At 43.0% G+C, this 20,930-nt stretch overlaps 1 long non-coding RNA gene across 1 annotated transcript; it reads left to right on the forward strand.

The window, feature by feature from the left end:
- The first annotated feature begins 1,737 nt into the window (after window positions 1-1,737).
- On the forward strand, window positions 1,738-15,516 carry LOC138361828 (uncharacterized). Its single transcript, XR_011227209.1, has 2 exons — window positions 1,738-1,814; window positions 15,070-15,516. It is a non-coding gene; the product is annotated as an uncharacterized lncRNA (long non-coding RNA).
- Window positions 15,517-20,930: the final 5,414 nt, after the last annotated feature.

The following is a 20,930-nucleotide window of genomic DNA, read 5'->3' on the forward strand; positions in this document are numbered from 1 at the left end:
ATATTACTGATCATTTACTTTTTATTCCTGTGAGGGAATTGTCGTAGGGGCCCCAGCAACTGGGTTGCTCAGAGCGCATAATGCTGTTTGGACGGCCCTGGTTTGTACTCACTAATTATTATAAAATATAATTATCAAACAAATAAAGAAAAACCGTAGATCATGTCTTTATCAACTTTACAAGTTAAAACACTTAGTGATGACAAAATACAACCAGTGAGAAGTTTTACAATAGTATCCACAAAGGGTCACCAGGTGTGAAATGTTTTCAGGGGTGTGAAGCAACTCTTGTCCTGGTGTAATATGCCGATCTGTGGTACCGCAGCCATGGTGTGGCGTATGGCTCGGGATTTTACTGAACTGGAGGAGATCCATGGAGTTTAACAAGCATACGTGCTGCTGATACATGATTTGTGAGAATTCTTGAGCGTGTTGTTGTTATTATCACGTTCATGTGACGGAATTCCCTCTCACACTCAGCGGTACTAATAGGAATAACATGTAAACAGCTCAGTAATGGGTGTAAATCTCTGAGGATGCAACGTCTGTGATCCTCCACATAGTCTCTAAAGGCATTTAGCGCAGAGTAAAGAAGAAAGCCTAAACCACTTAGAGCGATATAATATTTCAGATTCTCCGTAATTAAGTGGTATTTCATCAGGCCAGTAGTCTTTTTCAAGGACACACATTTCACTTAACAGTGATTTACAAATACTTTGAGGTTCAGACGTTTGAGAGCCTTTCATTGACTTTGTCGTGAACATCCGTGCTGCAAATTGTCGACAAGATTTGTAAGAAACTGTTGATAATTAATGGAGACAATTTTCTTGTTGCTTGTTATGGTAATTCCTCCAAACTTTCCCTTTTCAATTGTCTTTTGAGCTTCTAAAGTTTTAGGGCCAGGTTTCTCTCTTAGTCCATGCAATGAACTTATGCTCTGTAGAATCAGTTCGTCTACATTCACAATCGAAGTAGTGTGCTTCTGTAAACACTCTGACAGTAAACAAAGTTCATTCAACGTTTCACACATTAGAGCTAAGTCCAATAGAAACTGTTCTGAAGTTAGTTTTTAAACAGACTTTCAGAGGTTTTTCTATCACTTCGAAATCTTGTTTAATCTTTCTCTGCTTTTTCAAAATTAAAACACTGCTTCATAATTTTTCCACTCTGCTGAAACTATTCGAAACGCGTTGGCCACCCACCTGGTGCTCAGAACACGGCCTATTTGCAAATCTGTTGTACAAGTTGAGTTGTACATTCTGATAGCTCCTTTTGATTTGGAGGTGATTGTTACGAATCTATGATTGATTCTACCTTTATTCATGATAACTATGTATAGCATTTAATCCTTTCCCTGTTCAGTACTATTATTAGTATGGTATCCATTTGTGTTCCACTTAATATTGTATGATTTATATTGTAGCATGCTGTGGTGTGCCTGAGTTGCATTGATTTGTATAGGCTTGTGGAAGTTATTTCTTGTTGGAGGGAGTGGTGGTTTCTCCGTGGGGGATGACCATATTTGGATGTGTCCAGTGTGTGGCCTGTTGTCAAGCTAGCATCAATATTTCAACCTTTGAATAATTCCTGCTATTAATTGTAATTAATTCCTGTGATTACTGTAACAGTATTATATACTCTTAAGATTACTGATTATATTGTTCTTTTGCACTACACTTTGTTATTGGAGTTTTCACGAGAGATCATGTGGGTGCTAAGTTGATCTTTTGGTAGGATGCCTGCCTTGCTGGCGGGAGGCTAGCTAGTCCCGTGGGTGAGCTTGATGGGAGGAGACATGTATTGGAGATAAGTCGGTGTATATTGTTTATTTTGCTTATTACTTAGTTAATTCTGTTTTTAAGACAATTTTGTGCTATTCCATTTATTCATTCATGTGTTTAAGAGATTGTCTGCGCTCATTAAGTGATTTTATGATATTATTGCATGCTGAAGGATAATTCTGGCTTCGTATAATTTTTACCATTTATCTGTTTGATATGTCTTGTTACCCTTAAGTACAGTATATTGTTTTGCATGTTAAGCAGTGTCTTATTTAACATACCCTAGACAAACTTTAAGGCAAGGCCGAAATTATTATTTTTTAATTACTGCAAGCAAAAGAACCATACCTAGGCTTCAAAGGTTATAACAAAATGAGGGCCACTGTCCGTGAGCATTGAAAATTAATTCCCTGTAACGTAATGTACTAATTAACAGTGTAGATTACTAATAGCAATTACCTTCCTAGGTACTCTGTGGTTACCTAGTGACACCTAATAAAGCCTGTGTACATATTCTCTGTTCAGTCTGAGCTGTTGTGAAAACTTCTCAACGTTTCACGATTGAGGTAAGTGTTCAGCTTGTGCCAGGGGCCAAGCAAAATTTTCAGTGATGTTTTAAGTCCTAAGTTGTGATAATCAAGCCAACCATGGAGGATCAAGTTGAGTCGTTGTTGGCTAATCCAGACTTTGAGGAAATTAAAAGCCTAAAAGAGTTTGCCTCAATAAATATGGCAAATAAGTTAGAATTAATAGCCAACAATAAAATGAATAAGATACAAATTGTGAGAGTGATAGTGATCCATTTAGTAGAAAATGGTGAGTTAGGAGAAGAATTTCTGGATGAGGTACGAGAGGAGACAAGTGAGCAGATTGCTTTAAGGCGTCTTGAGTTGGGAACACAAGTAGCATATGCTAAGCTTGAGGCTCGAGAGAAAGAATATGAATTTGAAAGGCAGCAGAAAATATTAGAGGTTGAAGCTCGACAGTGGGAAAATGAGGCTCAGTTGCAACTAGCAGAGCAACAAACTAAACAATTAGAAATTCAACGGAGTATGGCTGAAAATAACAGGTTGGAGGGGCAGAGAATTGCAGCAGGGCAAGGTAACACTAGCAATAATCCAGAGACTATTAATAGTTCTTCCAAGTATAGTAAACATGTAGATTTGCCTAAATTCAATGAGGAAGACCCAAAAATATTTTTAAGAAATTAGCAGTCGGCATAAATTGGCCTCTGGATCAATGGGTTGCCATTATGCAGGGACAATTTAAGGGGAAAGCTCAGGAAGGTTTTGCCTCTATTCCTGCTGAGAATTCATTTGATTTTAAATTTGTCCAACAGATCATCTTGAATGCATACCAGCAGATCCCAGAGGCACATAGACAAAAACTCAGAGGTTTAAAAAGAGCACATGACCAGACTATTTCTGACTTTGTACGGGTTAAACTCAATCATTTTGACAGATGGGTTAAAGCACTTAACATTACATAGTTTGAGAATTTGAGAAATCTCATAGTAACTGAGGAAGTTTTAGGTTGTCTACCAGAGAAATTAGCATTGTTTATGGTGGAAAATAAACAAACCACTGATCTAATAAAACTAGCCAAGCTAACTGACAAGCATGAATTACCTACTAAGGTGCCTTTTCGAGCGCCCGTTAATCATTATAATGTTAAGACTAATTATCATGCTCCTAAAAATCATGTTTTCCAGGCCCGACCAGCTACCTCACCTTCTCCCCTGAACCCTTCTCCTGTAAAGCCTAAAATTGAGAAACAACAGATAGGGTTGTCAACCTCAAGTAATGTAGTGTTAAAAGCTGCAGTTTCGACCACTGGCAGATATTGCACGCATTGCAAGAGAAGAGGTCATGTGGTAAATTGCTGATATGCCTTGCACCCTGAGTTGAGACCAACTGGTCTGATTATGAGTAGGGGTTTGCAAGCCTTTAATGCCAATGTTGCTCCAGTCATGCCCAATTGGATGACTATTTTGAACCATACCTACATTCGGGTACCTTATTATGTACTAGTGGAACCTGGAAGCCAGTGCAGTTATTAAGGGACAGTGGTGCTTCCCAGTCTCTAATTTCTCGCCGTGTTCTTACTGTTAGCACAGAAGACACTGGAGGGGTAGTGTTATTACAAGGACTTGGAGGTTAGGTCCACCGTGTACCATTAGTTAAAGTTAACCTGAAATCATCTATTACACCGGGTTGGTGCACTGTAGCAGTTAGTGAGCAGTTGCCCATCCCTAGGGTTGATATTATTTTAGGTAATGATTTTGACAAGTGTCAAGTTAGTGGGACAGATTGTCCTATCATGTTTACTAACCCTAGTTCAGTACTGGTTCAACCAGATGCGGATGATGGTGTCATTTATCCAGCCTGTATTGTGACTAGATCCATGGGTAAGCAGAGTGTGGTAAGTCCTGTTACAACCAAGGTGGATGTTCTCGAGGCCAGGACCCCTTCAGACAGGGAGGTGGAGGTGGACCTTGAGGATACATTCTTAGCTCGTGCGGATGTCGAGAATGAGGCCGGTGCCAAAGTTCTTAATTTATTCTGACCCTGATGGTCTGGAAGAAGTGGCACAGTTCCCAGTTCCTTGCCCGCTCGCTCCAGCTGTTGAGTTCCAGACCTTGAGTGAGTTACAGAGTACTGATCCCAGTCTAGCTGAATGTTATACAGAAGCAGCCGACTCCACTGATACTTTGGATGAGAGCATGGGTTGTTATTTCAATGATCGATGTCTGATGAGAAGATGGAGACCACCAGGAACTCCCTCAGCAGATGATTGTGAGTAAGACCCAGCTCGTTGTACCAAAGGAGTATAGGGAGCAGGTATTGCAAGCTGCTCATGAAGACCTGATGAGAGGTCACCAAAGGATTACCAATATGTATCATATGATATGTAAATTTTTCTACTGGTCAAAACTCAAAAAGGATGTGGTCAGATATTGTCACAATTGTGTTGTGTCAAACTGTTGGTAAACCTAACCAGATTGTGCCACGAGCACCATTATACCCTATTGTAGTGCCAGAGGAGCCTTTTACACGTGTGGTGCTGAACTGTGTCGGACCTTTACCCCGTACCAAATCCGGAAATATGTATAGGTTTACTATTCTATGTATGACTACCAGGTTCCCTGAAGCATATGCCTTACGTATCATTAGGGCTGCTACACTTATAAAGCAGTTGGAACGATCTTTTTCACTATTTGGTATGCCCCGTATAATTCAAACTGATAATGGGAACAATTTTTGTTCCACAACATTTAAAACCTTTTGTAATTCATTTGGTATACAGCATAATTTTTCCAGTCCTTACCATCCTCAGTCATGGGGGGGGGGGGGAATCGAGCGGTTCCACCAAACCCTCAAAAAGATGTTGAAAGCAACTGGGGAAGATTCACCTAGACATTGGGATGACACTTTACCATTTGTTCTATTTGCTGCCAGGGATGGATTGAACAGTGCCCTAGGCTGCTTTCCATTTGATCTTGTGTTTGGACATCAGGTGAGAGGACCCTTAAAAATGTTGCAGGAGAAAATGTTGGAAGATGTTACAGCTAGGCAGAGTGAGCGTTACCTGAAGGATGTGAGGAGCAAGCTGTCTAGAACGAAAGAGTTGGCCTTACGACATCTGGGCGAACAACAACAGGTAATGAAGGAGAAACATGACAAGAAGTTCAAGGCCAAACTCAGAGTTTTTGAACCAGGAGATTTGGTAATGGTCTTGAAGCCTCGTATGGGTACTTCTATGTCACATAAATTGGCAGGACCCTATCAAGTGGTAAAACGTCTTGGTGAAGTCACCTACAAAGTTTGCAATCTCCAACAGAAACGTCAAACCATGAGTGTACATGTGAACCGGTTGAAGGCTTATTGTGGGCTCAGTATTCTGGCTTGTTGTGTTACTGAGGAGGTAAATCCTGAGGAGTCAAGTGTTGTAGGGGAAGATGGTAATCCTCTTTTATCTAATTCCAGTTCCGGGGAAAAATTGTTGTCATTTGCAGGATGAGGAGAGAGCAGAGTTCCAGGACCTTTTCAAGATGTCCTCCAACTTGTTTGGGGAGGTCCCCACTCAGACGTCTTTCATTACTCGTGGCATTAAACTAACAGATGTAACTCCAATTCGGCTACACCCTTATCGAGTGACACCCGAGAAACGACGTATCATCCAGTAGGAGGCTGATTATCTTCTTCGACATGGATTCATTAGACCCAGTCAGAGCTCCTGGAGTTCACCGTGTTCAGTGGTACCAAAACCAGAGGGTAAATGGCGATTAGTAGTGGATTATAGAAGGTTAAACCAGATAACTGTAGTTGATGTATATCCATTACCTTTAATAGAGGACTGCATCGACACCATTGGTCATGCTAAGTTTGTATCTAAATTGGACTTATCGAAGAGTATCTCACCAGATACCACTTACAGATTTTGCAAGGGAAGTAACAGCGTTTATCACCCCTGATGGAGCATTTGAGTTTAATGTGATGCCGTTTGGACTAAGGAATGCACCAGCAACTTTCCAAAAGTTGATGAATTCTTTGTTAAAGGATGTGCCAGATTGCAGGGCAAATATTGATGACATTGTGATTTTCAGTAAGAGTTGGGTAGACCATATGTCCAGTTTAAAGCAATTGTTTGCCGTGTTGCAACATGCTAATTTGACTGTTAATATGAAGAAATGTAGTTGGGCTAAAGGAACAATAGTGTACTTAGGACATGTGGTCGGACAAGGTAGGATAGTCCTGTTGCAAGACAAGATCCAGGCAATCGTGGATTACCCAGTACTAACAAGAAAGAAATCTGTGCAGAGATTTATTGGGATGTGTGCGTATTATAGGAGATATTGTAAAAACATTTCTAGTGTTGCTGCACCTATGACCAATCTTCTTAGGAAGCAAGTAAAATTCAAGTGGACGCAAGAGTGTCAGAACTCCTTTCTGAAATTTAAAGGAATTCTCTCAACGTCACCTGTGCTAGCCAGTCCACAGTTTGACATAGACATAGACATATTATGCATATAGACGCTTCGGATTTAGGAGCAGGTGCTGTTTTGTTCCAGGTAGGACCAGATGATTTAGAACACCCTGTATATTATTTCTCTCGTAAATTTGACAGGGTACAAACTAATTATTCATTGGTTAAGAAGGAAGCACTTTGTTTGATCTTGGGAGTTAAGAAGTTTGAGAAATACTTGTCAAGGAATCAAGTTGTAGTATATACAGATCATAATCCCATGACATTCATTAACTCCATGAAATGTAAGAACCAGAGAATACTTAGATGGTCATTGATTCTGCAAGAATTTAATATTGTAATTCGTCATTTTACTGAGGCAAAATGTTATTGCTGATGCCTTATCCAGAGGATTTCCTATTGCAGTGCCATAATATGAATTGTTCTCTACTCATAAGATGCATGTATTTCTTTTTATTTTTTACTGTGAAATTTTATTGTTTTATACTTTGATCTTTTGTTGAAGTACCTTCATGTTATATTTTCATGTTATATATCATGCAGTCAAAAAATGAAATCAACCTTCAGTTAATTTAATTTTTTCTTAAGGACCGGGAGGGATGTTACGAATCTATGATTGATTCTACCATTCTTCTTGATAACTATGTATAGCATTTAATCCTTTCCCTGTTCAGTACTATTATTAGTATGGTTTCCATTTGTGTTCCAGTTAATATTGTATAATTTATATTGTAGCATGCTGTAGTGTGCCCGAGTTGCATTATTTTTGACAGGCTTGTGGAAGTTATTTCTTGTTGGAGGGAATGGTGGCTTCTCCGTGGGGGGATGACCATATTTGGATGTGTCCTGTGTGTGGCCTGTTGCCAAGCTAGCATCAATATTTCAACCTTTGAATAATTCCTGTTGTTGATTGTAATTAATTCCTGTGATTACTGTAACAGTATTCTATACTCTTAAGATTACTGATTATATTGTTCTTTTGCACTACACTTTGTTAGTGGAGTTTTCACGAGAGTTCATGTGGGTGCTAAGTTGATCTTTTGCTGTGATGCTGGGCTTGCTGGCAGGAGGCTAGCTAGTCCCGTGGGTGAGCTTGATGGGAGGAGACATGTATTGGATATAAGTCGGTTTGTATATTGTTTATTTTACTTTTTACTTAGTTAATTCTCTGGGTAAGACTATCTTGTGCTATTCCATTTATTCATTCATGTGTTTAAGAGATTGTCTGCACTCATTAAGTGATTTTATGATATTATTGCATGCTGAAGGATAATTCTGGCTTCGTATAATTTTGACCATTTATCTGTTTGATATGTCTTGTTACCCTTTAGTACAGTATATTGTTTTGCATGTTAAGCCCCCTCCCCGCTCAGCTCGTTGTCGCCGTGTGGGGGCTTCGTGGGCGGCTGCCGGAGTGTGATGCTCCTTAGGACAGTCCTCTGTCCTTTTCTAGCCTTGTGCTCCTGCTGCCGTCCTCTCCAATTCTGCTGGGCACCTTTTCCTTTTCCTTCTGTTTCGTTTTTCTCTCCCCTCTTCTCCTATCTGCTTGCCGTTTCCTGCCGACCTTTTGCTCGTTCTGGTTCTTCCATGGACTTCTTCTATTTTGACGCCCGGGTGCTTGAGGAGGCATACTCATGCACCCGTAGAACTGCAGTACCCGACGTCGAGAGCGAGGGGAACCTTTTATTGTCAATCCCCACTTCGTCACTGGACCCGATCTCGACGGACTGTCGGTTTCTTAAGGTGGCGTTTGTGGGGCGTATACTCACGACGCACCCCTAGGAGGCCCCGACAAGATCGGCGATAGCTTCTTGTTGGGTGTCCTGCCTCTAATTGTGGCTCCATGGTGGGTGTGGGGGCACATTTGTGAGTGAATTCTTCTTTTCGTCAAGATGATAACCCCTGTTTCGGCTGCTTCTGGCTTACCTTCTCAGGCTCGTGGGGTGGGCGACCAAGCCCCCGAGTCGGTCCGTATTGGGAGACCGGGCTCTGTAGCCTCCGCTGCATTGGGCCCCGACCTTGCTCCTCCTTTGGCCTCTCTGACTCCTTCCCCTGGCTCCCCTCCCTCCTCTGTGGTTGGGTCGAGCCCCAAGCCCCCAGTGGTGACTACCTCGTCCCCTGGCGCGGCTCCTTCTCTAGTTGTAACTACTGCGCCTTTTAACCCCTCTCTCTCTGGGGGTTCTCACCGCCGTCCTCGTCACGGCCGCCCTCGCTCGATTCCTTCCAGTTCTGCTACCTATCAAGCCTTGTTTGGTCCCGCTTCGTGGGCCAAATATTTTGATCTCCTCCCTCTTGATTCTGCGCCTCCTGACGATTTCTCCCTTCATCGACATCTCATTGATTCCGTGGATGCCTCCATTACTTTCAACCCCACTCGTCTCGGTACACGTGTCGTTGCTGCTCCTTCTCAGGATGCTGCTTCCCGCTTGGCTGCCTTATCCTGCCTTGGCGAGACCCCCGTTCGGGTCTCGAAGAACGCTCAGTTGAATGCCAGTGTTGGCACTATTTTGCTCCTGCCCCATGTTGCAACCGGTGTTCGGGACCTGCGCGACAGCCACGACGATATTCGACATATCCTCGCTGCCCAGGGCCATTCTATTCTCCAGGTGGACACGTTTACTCGTCCCCCTCGTGGTAGTCGCCGTCAACCCCTCCGGGTTGTGAAGATTACCTTTGATGGTAGGACCCTTCCACCCTCTGTCATTCTTGCTGGTGCCAGGTGCTCTGTCCAGGAGCTCTGTACAGGAGTACATTCCTTCTCCTCGACTCTGCAACAAGTGCTGGAGGTTTGGGCATGGTGCCCTCCGCTGCTCCGGGACTGTCTCTCTCTGTCCTTTGTGTGGTGGCGAAGGTCACTCTAAGTCGGAGTGCACTTCTCCCCAGGCTCGTTGCCTCAACTGCGGTGAGGCCCATCCTACCTTCTCCCGTGCGTGTGTCCATTACAAGCTTGAGGCAGCCGTCCTCAACCTGAAGCACCGGGAGCGTTTATCTTTTCCTGAGGCGAGGCGCCAGGTTCGCCGGCTCCCGCCTTATGCTAATATCTCTTATGCTCGCGTGTTGCGCTCTTCCTCTCCTCATCTTTCCCGCCTTCCTCAGACTCACAACCGTTTCCGGGCCTTGGACCCTGATGCGCCCACTGCCCCCTCCTCTGTTCCTTCGGGTTCTCTCCCGAAGGATCCTCCTCCTGGTCCTCTGTCTGGGGTTCCCCTTCCTTCTACCCGGTCTTTCGTGTCTTCTTCCTCGTCCCCCTCCGATCCTCCTTCCCATCCTCTTCCTCCATCTATCGGCTCTCCCCACCGCCTGTCGGTGCGGGCGGATTTCCATCGCTCTCCTAACGGCCGTCGTGTGTGCTCTCGTTCGGCTTCTCCTGTTGAGACACTGGAATCCGTTGCCCGGTACGTAGTTGCTGGGACACCGGTCTCTTTAAGTCAGAAGCGTAAGCCTGGCTCCTCTCCTTCCTCTTCCCCGGCGGGTAAGAAGGCTTTGCTTTCTTCCTCAGCTCCTCCTTCTGGCTCTGTTGCTCCTTCCCCTCCCGTTGCAGTGCTTGCGCCCCCTGTTCCTGCTATGGAGGTTTCTTTGACCCCTGCTTCCCTTTCGGTTGCTGCTCTTGCTGGGGTGCGCTCCCCTCTTTCTACTCCCCCTCCTCCTGCTGCTGTCCTTGACGGCTCCTCTCCGTTGTCTCCTCCTCCTCCAGACCCTGCCCGCCCACCTCTGCTCTGTTCTCCCGTTTCCTTCCCTCCGTCTTTGCTCAGTTTACCCATGCCCCCTAACCCTGACTTTGCTGACCCTGATCCCGACCCTGATATTCTTTAACGTGCTCTGTTGCTCTTTCGCCTTTGTTTCTTCCTTGTTCTCTGTTTTTGTCCTTTCTCTTCTCGTCGTTGTCCATTCTTCAATGGAACGTTCGAGGTTATTACGCCAATTTCCTCGAACTCCAACTTCTGATTTCGCGGTTTTCGCCCCTTTGTGTCTGTCTCCAGGAGCCAATGCTTGGTGCTCGTCCTGGTCGTTTTCGTGGCTATTCCTTTCTCTCCCCCCCCCCCAGCCATTGCTGGGGCTTCTAATTCTTCTGCTCTTTTGATTCGGGCTGATGTTCCCTTTGTTCCTTTACTTTTTCCTTCGCCTCTCCATTGTTCTGCTGCTCGTATCTTTGTGGGGAAATGGTACACAGTTTGTTCCATTTATCTCCCCCCGAGTGTCCCGCTCTCTCTTCCTGATTTGAAACACCTCCTGGACTCCTTGCCGGAGCCTGTGCTCCTGCTGGGTGACTTCAATTGTCGTCATTCTCTTTGGGGTGACGTTCTGACGAATAGCCGGGGTCGCCTCCTTGAGCCGTTTCTCCTCTCTTCTTCCCTGTCTCTTCTGAATTCTGGTGAGCCCACTCATTTGGACTCTCGGATTCGCACCCTTTCTTGTCTTGATCTTTCTCTCTGCTCTTCTTCTCTTTACTTAGATTTCACGTGGCAGGTTCTTGATGACCTCCATGGAAGTGATCATTTCCCCATCCTTGTTTCCTTTTTCTCTTTTCGCCCTTCCCTCTCTTTCCCTAGGTGGCAGTTTCCTAAGGCAGACTGGACCCTATTTACCCTCAGTGCTGCTCTCCCTGACCTCTCCCTTCTGCCTCTCTCTCGCCCTCTCCTCCTTTTTCATGACACTGTCTTCAAAGCTGCCCTCCGCTCTATTCCTTGCTCTTCCTCTCGGGGTCCACGGAAGTGCGTTCCCTGGTGGAATGCGGACTGTGCTCGGGCTGTCCGCTGTAAGCGTGCAGCCTGGAAGAGGCACCGCCGTAGGCAGACGACCGATTCTTTTCTTTTCTTTCGGAAAGCGAGTGCGCTGGCCCGTAGGGCCATCCGTACGACTAAACGTGAATGTTGGGCATCTTATGTCTCAACAATTACGTCCGAGACCCCTCTGGCCCAGATCTGGAAGTGTATCCGCAAGATAGCGGGTAAGTTCGTTCCCGATGTTTCACCGGTCCTTCACCTCCATGATACTCTTGTGGCGGACCCGTTGCAGGTCGCTTCCGAACTGGGCTCCCACTTTTCTTCTGTTAGCTCTGGTCTTCATCTTCCCCAATCTTTCCTTCTTCGTAAACCTGTCCTTGAGTCTCGTCCTTTAGATTTCTGCACTCATCTTCGGCTTCCCTATAATGATCCCTTCTCTCTCTCTGAACTTCGTTCTGCCCTGGCCCTCTGCGGTTCTACGGCGGCGGGCTCCGATGGTATTCATTATGAGATGCTTCGCCATCTCCCTCCGAGCACGTCTCAGTATTTACTGAGTCTGTATAATCGGATCTGGGAGTCGTCGTCAGTCCCTGAGGACTGGCTCGATGCCGTTGTCCTCCCTGTTAGCAAACCGGGGTCTCTGGGTACTTCCCCTAAGGACTTTCGCCCTATTGCTCTTACAAGTTGTGTCTGCAAACTCTTTGAACGTATGGTTAACGTTCGTCTGATGTGGTTCCTGGAACACCATCACCTCCTCTCCCCTTCTCAATTTGGTTTCCGCAAGTGCCGCAGCACGACAGATGTCCTGGTGAACTTGGAGGTCTATATTCGTACTGCTTTTGCTGCGAAGACCTCCGTTGTTGCCGTCCTTTTTGACCTAGAAAAGGCTTACGACACAACTTGGCGTTATCATATCCTATCTCAACTTCATTCTTTTGGCCTTCGTGGTCATCTCCCTCTCTTTCTCCGCAGCTTCCTCTCTCGTCGTTCCTTTCGGGTGCGCCTTGGTACCGCTCTCTCTCCCTCTTTTCAGCAATACGAAGGTGTGCCCCAGGGTAGTGTTCTGAGCACTACTCTTTTTCTTGTTGCCCTCAATGGTCTTCTTTCCTCTCTTCCTTCTGGTGTCTTCTCCGCTCTCTATGTCGATGATCTTACCCTTTGTTGTCAGGGTGATGATTCGCCTCTCCTTCAACGCCGGCTTCAACTTGCAATTGATGCCGTGTCGTCTTGGGCCACAGGTCATGGCTTCAAGTTCTCTACTTCTAAGACTTGTGCCATGACTTTTACGCGGAAACGGGTTGTTCTTCGTCCTTCTTTGTCACTTTATGGTCATCCCCTTGAATACAAAGATTCCGCGAAGCTTTTGGGGTTATTCCTTGACACTCGTTTGTCTTGGTCTCCCCATATCTCTTACCTCCGTGTTGAGTGCTCTAAGGCCCTTACCCTCCTTCGGGTCTTGTCCCATACTTCTTGGGGGGCAGATAGGCGCACTCTCCTTGCTTTACATTCCTCTCTCGTCCTGTCTAAGCTCGATTATGGTTGCCCTGCTTACTCGTCTGCTTCTCCTACTCTTCGCCGTCTTGATGCTTTGCACCATACTGGGTTGCGCCTCAGTTCTGGTGCCTTTCGTTCGACTCCCATCCTTAGCTTATATGTTGACACTGGCTTCCTGTCTCTCCAGGACCGCCGTGATCACTACTGTCTTCTCTATCTTGCGCAGTCCTTGCAACATCCTTCCTCTCGCCTCTGTCGTGCTTTAACTTTTACCCCTCCTGCGGTTCCTGTTCCTCTTCACCACCTCCCTCTTTCTGTCCGGTTATCTCGCCTACAGGATTCTCTCTCCGTTCGTATTTCTGATGTTTCTCCTCGTGTTGTTCCTTCTTTGCCCCCGTGGAGGGTCCCTCTTCCGCGGTTTTGTACTTCCTTGACCCGTATCACTAAAGCTTTTACCCCTCCTACGGTTCTAAAACGCCTTTTCCTCGAGCACTTTTCTTCTCACTCCCGCTCCGTTTCTGTCTTCACCGATGGGTCTAAGTCAGCGGACGGTGTTGGCTACTCTGTTGTTTTTCCTGATCGCACTTATATGTGTCGCTTGCCTCCGGAGACTAGCATCTTTACAGCAGAACTTTATGCTATTCTCTATGCTCTTCGTCTCCTGCTTTCTCGTTGTCAGTCTTCCTTTGTGGTTGTTGTTGACTCTCGTAGTGCCCTCATGGCTCTCGGGTCCTTTAATCCGGTTCATCCAGTAGTTGTCGAGATCCAGCATTGGCTGTTTCTCGTTCACAGTAAATTTAAGTCGGTTGAGTTTTGTTGGGTTCCCAGCCATATTGGTGTGTCTTTAAATGAGCGTGCGGATGCTGCCGCTAAGGAAGCTGTCCGCTCTTGTCCCATCTCTCGTAAAGGCATTCCGTATTCCGACTTTTACCCAGTTATCCATTCCTCAGTCCTTACCCGTTGGCAGGCTTCTTGGTTGTCTGTTACTGGTAACAAGCTACGTACTCTTAAATGTTGTGTTTCCTCGTGGCCGTCCTCCTTCCACCGTAACCGGCGGTGGGAAACAGCTCTGGCGAGGTTGCGTATTGGCCATACTCGCTTAACCCATGGTCACTTGATGGAGCGCCGCCCTGCTCCTTATTGTCCTAGTTGCATTGTCCCTCTTACGGTCGTGCATGTCCTTCTTGAATGTCCTGACTTCCAGGACGAGCGTGTGTCTTGCTTTCCGACCGCCCCTCGCGGTCACCTGTCCCTCGATAGAATTCTTGGTGACTCGGATACTTTTGATATCGTTCGCCTTATGCGTTTTTGTTCTCGTATTGGCATCCTTGGTGATATTTAGCGCCCTCGGATTATTTTGCGTATTTGATGGTGCAACATAGCCTTCCCGGTTTGGTGCCTTCTTTTGATAATTACTTACTTACTTTGCATGTTAAGCAGTGTCTTATTTAACATACCCTAGACAAACTTTAAGGCAAGGCCGAAATTATTATTTTTTTGATTACTGCAAGCAAAATAACCATACTTAGGCCTCAAGGGTTATAACAGTGATCTACTGTAAACTGAATACAATTTGCCAATAAATGGTTGAAAATGGTTAATTCCATGAACTTCTCTCACTGAATCACCCACTACATGTTCAATTCTGTGATTAAGACAGTGCCAGATTATTATATCAGAGTAATGTTCTTTCAGAATTGTTGCAACGCCATATTTGACACCAAACATGACATTTGCCCCATCACTAGCAAATGCTACAAGGTTCTGTTTCCATATGTCATAAAACTCATGGTAATTGAGACAGCTCAATAGATGCCTAGCAATAGTTGCTGCTTTCTGATCAGGTAGTTCAATTTGATCCAAGAACATGAAATGGGGATTACCTTTCTTATCACTTTCACATTTCAAGTAAACTATCATGGTTGTTTTAATGCTCAGGCTTGTTGATTCATCAATGAACAGAAATTTTGCAATTTACCTGCTTGATTTGTTGGCATATTTTCTTTTTCCTATTAATGGCTATGTGATTATGCCATTAATATGATCAACAATTTATTTTTCTGCATTTTATCATCCCCTTGCAGAGGTGATGGAGCGGCGCTCCGGCAGAACAGCACCACTACTTACAACCCTCAGCATGCTGATCATCAAAGAACAAACCTTCTACCCTACGGCGTTGGTGCTACCCCAGACACTATGGATAGGCGGCACGCCAAATTTGATCCTCTTATCGCCTCTCTCTGACAGGTCTACAAAAACACAATAAGGAACTACTACTACGTCGTCCAGTGGGAAATGCTCTGCAGAAAATATCTCATCATTCCCATCGATGACCCCCAGGGGGTAGCGAGAGTTAAAAGATCATGCTCCTGAAGGAGGAGGAAGGAGAGAACACTGTAGATCCCTCTACCCAGCAGCACCACTTCGAATTAAGAGTGGCAGCATCAAGAGGAGGATCGACAGCGTCCTCGGGGAAGACTTGCAAGACGTATATTTCGTGGGGTAGTTCAAGATGACCAAGTAAGTAAGTAATTATCAAAAGAAGACACCAAACCGGGAAGGCTATATAGCACCATCGAATGTGCGGGATAATCAGAGGGCGCTAAATATCACCAAGGATGCCAAAACGAGAACAGAAACACATAAGGCGAACGATATCAAAAGTATCCGATTTACCAAGAATTCTATCGAGGGACAAGCGACCGCGAGGGACGGTCGGAAAACAAGACACACGCTCGTCCCGGAATTCTAGACATTCAATAAGGGTATGCACGACCGTAAGAGGGACAATGCAAGACGACCAAGAAAACTTGACAAAGATGTACTTTGTCCTTAATAAAAGAACAAAAATTAATAGGTCTTTATATTAATAACACAGCCATTTTTTTTTATTATCAACACTACCCAGCCGCAGCAGCCTGACTGTTCTTCCTCATCCAACAACTGTGGCGAGAGGAGGATCAACACTCACTCCGGTGATATTAATGCTTGCTCTAATATTTTGTATTCAGTTTGACCCAACACAATGTTGGAGGAACATTACATCCATCTTACAAGCCTTGAACATGGCAATATTTAAAACAACAAAGCATCAGCTTTCACAAACCTCATTTCACCAATACATTTAAAACCCTTCTATTAGACATGGAATGAGTTTAAGGGGCCAGGACTTAAAAAAATATTCAAATTATAAAAATTACTTGGAAAATATTAAACAAAACTCCCATTATTTGTCATTAGCATCGTAAAAGTTTCATCCCAATATGTTAATTAAGAAATGGATTTTATTCGAATATTTACAAAAAAATAAGAACTGCTCCTATTAAATGGAACTGAGGGATAATGCAATAATAAAGAGGTGCATGCACCTGTCCGACGCTCAATGAAAAAGAATAGTAGTAAGGAAGGTCTACAAAGTGGATATGCTTCCGATGCCTTTCAATCATTGTTGAGTAACATAACGTGACATTTGTGTTACATAGTAACACAAATAATATTTATTAAGAATGTTATTGTGCTGTATTTTGTTATATATTATTACATTGCTCTATGCCAATATCTGTTACTTCCACCAATGTCCAACAATTTTTTTTTGGGAGGGAGTGGGGGAATGTAATATTTATCTCCTTTGTTTATCATCAGATTTTGTTGTCTTCTACATCTCAGAGAATGCATGACCTTCATTATGGATGTGACGTTGGAACCCAATTGGTCAACATGTAGATCATCAACAAGTGGCAGAACATGTGACTTTAAATTTTTTTGGGCTGATTTATTTATAAATATTAAGACCTATTTTCTTTGTCTTTTTAGGTTGTATTGATGACTGGGGACCAGATGTGAGCCTTATCACTTATATAAAGTATACTTATTACCCCTACTATTCCATTATTCTCATCCTTATATTTTGTATTTTGGAGTTATTTTTTCTTGACTCCATTTCAATACATATTGACCTACAGCATTTACATATTCGCGTACGAATGCTAAGCAGTGTTTATTAAACCATACAAGACTATTCATAAATTATAACTCCCATATTCTTTGTCAGTAACTTCAACTTCAATTATCTCCATAAACAGGATTTTTACTGAGAGACAATTTGTTAAATTCAGTTTCTGAACGATTTTCACTATTTTTACATATTATGTGTGACGTTCTTAGTTCTAAGGTTTCCATCACTAGTTTTTTAATAAACCTATAACTTTGGGAGTTATAAACTTTTGCGTCTAAATTTTGTGCATATTTTGAAGGCCATATTGAATTTTTTTTACAGTAAAATTATGATCTCAAACTAAATTTTATCCAACTAAAATGAACGTTATATGCCATTCTGTGCCCATAATGAATAATATTCAGTTGCATATTGTCCTGGGGACCATTCAGGCTTGTTCGCATAATGAATAATATAAAAATTGGTGAAATATTAAATTCGTGTACATAATTTGAAGTTGTAAAATTTTAAATTTGTTTATCAATAAATTTGTTTGATTGTTTCTGTTCATACTATGATATTGAACTATTAGGAAAAGTTGGAGTATTTACCAAGAAGATTATGCACAAAAAAATTTAGTGTGTTTCAGAAAGGTTGATTATATGAACTCTCGGCCCCTTAATAAATATACACTTCCACAAAAGAATTAACGGTATCATGAAGCCTCTGGCATTGATTTCTATACTACATTTAAATGTGAGGGACGCTTTGAGAGACCACAGCATTTAATATATATATTTTTACCCAAATCCAATATATTCTCACGGAACATAAAATATATGATTTCTGAACTTAATCTAATTACAACCAACTTGAAACTTAGTTTTAATGCCGATTTAAACTCTAACTTTTCGGATATAGATGCAATTTTCTTCTATGAACTATCTTTAGAGAGGGGTGCTACTAACTTCTACTCTTAACAATGGTGATGTTGGGTCATTATATTTTCTTCATTTAGAATTCAAAGACTAACCAATATGCTTGGTTTCAACAGCCAGTGCAAATACGCCATTTAAATGACAGAAACAGACGACCTTACAGCTACCTTCAAGACTGGGAGTTTATTCCCTCCAGACAATGATGCTGAGTGTGAATATTTTCTAGTGTATTGTGACGTAATTGAACAGAAAGATACAGAGGGCAGATTGTAAGCGTCTTATACGCATTCAACTTCTACGATTCCTATTCTAGAGGAGCACATCCCTAATGTACAAAACAGTATATAACAATATTTTGGAGAAAATTAGTCTTAAGATCACAGATCAATTCAGGCGATCGGTTAGTTTTGAAGATGGGAGATCAGTTACGGCCATCCTCAATATACGTCCTAAAGTATTGTAATATATAGAGGAGTTTCTCCCATGAGTTGGTTAATAAAATGACAGAGGACAATGTGAGAAAACTCTCTCGGAACAGGGAGGTGAGAGGGGAAGGTCTGGATGACATACGAACCTACTAGGTTCCTTATCTCAGATCTGGTGGAGACATCTTTGGAACTCTAGCTGGCATTGTACGACGTGCTATGCCATTTATCATGAGGGCTGTAACACGAAATGCTATTGATTTTGGACAAAATGGGCGTGATAATTTATCCAGCGGTAGATGAGATGTAAAAAGCTGTCTAAAAAGTGTGGTTTTGACGCCCTTAAGAGTGTGGCAAGAAATTGGTGACAAGTGTTAGGCTTAAAAGACTCTCTAGGAAGCTGTCTTCTATGCAAAACCACAAGAAAAGACAATGTAAATGGATTCTTTGCTATAAAAATTTTGTATTTTCCTTAACATAAGCAGTCGTACTGGGGTATCATAGTAGGTATCGGGACTGGAACTAGTGGGGTGAAAATACCATTAGAATACTGAATTAAAGTTCTAGTATTATTGATCACTTCCCCAGAAGTAACATAATACACAATGCAGAGAGTTCAATTGCCTCGACTCAACGAATGGATTCTGCCCATCAATCTTCCTGCCAATCAACGTTTGAGGGATAATTTCCTAGAATTTCGCATACCTGGCACTCAGGGTGTTTTTTTTTTAAACTTGACCAATATTGTAATAGACTTTAAAGTATCATTATCCAAAGAGGATGACACAACAAAATTGGGTGACAATGATCACGTGTAATTTGTAAACGGTTTGTCATATTCGGTTTTTAAACGGTACAAGTTTTCTTAGGGGGGACAGGTGGATGAAACTAACTCAAATTACTGGTCCTTTATCAAATTAATTACCTGTATTTCACAAGAGAAGATCAATATTTGCCTTTGACTTATCCACATGTAAAGTGTCTTTTCTTAAGTCAATTGTTGTGACAATATACACAGATACTAACAAAATATATATTTTTTGACGAATGTAGTTTACATGAGTTTGTTCGTGAAGCTTGGCGAGCAATGGTGCGATGACAATTCTAATGCAAACAGAATAGTGATGGCGAGTCAGTGCGATATCTCTCAAGCGTCTGTATTGAACCACTCTTGGAGTTTACACTCTGGGATATTTGATTGAGGAAGATTAAGCCACCTAAGGGCTTAACTACGGGAGTGAATAGCTGGTAAGAAGTAGATTTTTGTTTGGAGTGAATATATACTGTGTGCGCTGAGGTCGCCTTTAAATTGTTAGGCTGCTGTCACACGGGAGGATAATGCTTGACAGTATTTATGAGGGTGTCCAGCTACTGAACACTTTTTTTGACCAGAAGAGTGGCAGTGTTGATGGCTTCAGGGTGGTTACTCTAAGATTCGGGTACTCTTAAAGATTTTCTAAGGTCGTTGGTTAGTAGATGTTCCAGGACACAGTGAAGTAGTGGCCTTTATGAGATTGTTTGGCAGTAGATGCATTCCCTCTTTCCGGCGTTCACCAATTTCCCAGTTGCATTTGTAACCTAGACATTATCTATATAACCGAACTGCTTTTTCCTTGTGGATTCTTTTTGGGATATATAACCTGTCTAACTTGGTGGCCTGAATATACCGTAATGGAGAGGGCAAACCTTTTGCTATTCTTTGTTGTAAATGGGCTTTGTTGAGGTGTCCAAGGTTTTTGGTGATTGTGTTTTATATGCACTCTAGGCTGAGTTGGATTGTTTTGTGGATCACTGGATGACGAGTGGCCAATTTAGCAGTTTCATCGTTTTTCTCATTTTATGGGATTCCAACATGGGATGGGATCCAGTTCAGTGTTATGTAGAGTTTTTTGCCTTTAGCTCCAATTCTGATTATTCGCTTATCGAATGCTCATATTATCGGTCCACACCTCACCTGACCATCCTCTAGAAGGTAAAGAAGAAGTATTAACAGTAATTCAGGAAGAGGAATGAATTTGTAATTAGTGGACTACGTAGAATTAACAGACTCCATCTCATCATCTGGATCATAAGCTGATGGAGCAAGTATATTACTGACATAATATACTTGCTACATAACTTCCACTCCCAGGAGATGAAAAAAAAGGTACTTGATCAAGGAGCTTGACTGGCCGGTGAATTGTACGCCCTGCTCGCGAAGAATAATGCTCGAAGTTAATTTCCTTCTCTTCGTTGATGTCATCTACCTTGGGTTGTGGGGTTGGTCACGCAGGATCGTCTGTTGTCGTAGGTTCAGGTGGAGATGGTGGTGTTGGTAACTGAGGTCTTAAAGTATACATGGGGGCGACATGAGGTCTTCAATCCAAACCCCTCTGGTAACAATAGGACATGCATTATTCAATGCATTGCTGCTTTTCTGGCGTCACAACAAGGGTGGAAATGGAGACGTATAGGGAGACTTGTAGAGTCTCACACTAGGGTTAGGAAAATGGTCAAATACGACCATTTAAATTTCCCTCTCTCATGGAAGGATATCTCTAAATTAGAGAATAGGAATAAACTCTCCATTTTTTTTGTATTCAATACACAAACATGCAGACGATGTCTATCATGTCTCACTTTGTCGACGTGGCAGCAGACAGTACTCG

Source organism: Procambarus clarkii, chromosome 8, assembly GCF_040958095.1.
Source record: "Procambarus clarkii isolate CNS0578487 chromosome 8, FALCON_Pclarkii_2.0, whole genome shotgun sequence".
Taxonomy (NCBI): Eukaryota; Metazoa; Arthropoda; class Malacostraca; order Decapoda; family Cambaridae; genus Procambarus; species Procambarus clarkii.